Source organism: Pteropus vampyrus, unplaced genomic scaffold, assembly GCF_000151845.1.
Source record: "Pteropus vampyrus isolate Shadow unplaced genomic scaffold, Pvam_2.0 Scaffold19, whole genome shotgun sequence".
Taxonomy (NCBI): Eukaryota; Metazoa; Chordata; class Mammalia; order Chiroptera; family Pteropodidae; genus Pteropus; species Pteropus vampyrus.
Genome location: NW_011888800.1, coordinates 2,485,279 through 2,485,990, shown reverse-complemented (window position 1 = coordinate 2,485,990; position 712 = coordinate 2,485,279).

The following is a 712-nucleotide window of genomic DNA, read 5'->3' as shown; positions in this document are numbered from 1 at the left end:
TGTGCTTTGATGATTGCCTGAAGAATTTGGCCTGTATGGACAACCATACTAGATGTTTCAGACCCAAATCTAAAATATTTAAAATCATATCATAGGTCAGTAAGTTCTCTTCTCTAACTATACTACAGAACTGGACCTGAAATTATTTTATGTTTTTCAAACCTGGGAATTTAAGACATAGATGTTTAGACCTAGAGAAGCATAGGATATTGTAGCTGCTGAATCCGTTTTGTTCACCCAAGCAGCTTAAGCTTACTAGACAGGTTCAAAATTACTACTCATCTCTGAGCTAGGTAGTAAGACCTGGCAAGGTATTTTGCTGGTTAATCATACCTTATATCTTAAGCAAGGACAATGAGGCTTTTCAATTTTCTTTCTGAAATACTGAAAGGAAAGCCTGACAGTAAAAAACCTTGTGTGTATATAAGAATAACTTTTTGCTATTCGAAAGACAAAGAGCTCAATCAAATCTGAAAAAAAAAAATGTAACCCAAATCTGAAAAAAAAAAAAAAATGTTGCTAGGCAGCCTTTGCATCCTGCTATGAAATCATTTTCTTATAATTCTGTGGTTTAAACGGGCAAAGTTAAAAAGCTCATTCTGTTGTCAACAATTTCATTTGGTTTAAAACATCATATTTCCTGGGCAAACCTAGTGTCAGGATATGCCTATGCAACTAAAGCTCAGGAGTGTGTAACAGGGAGGAGAAAAGG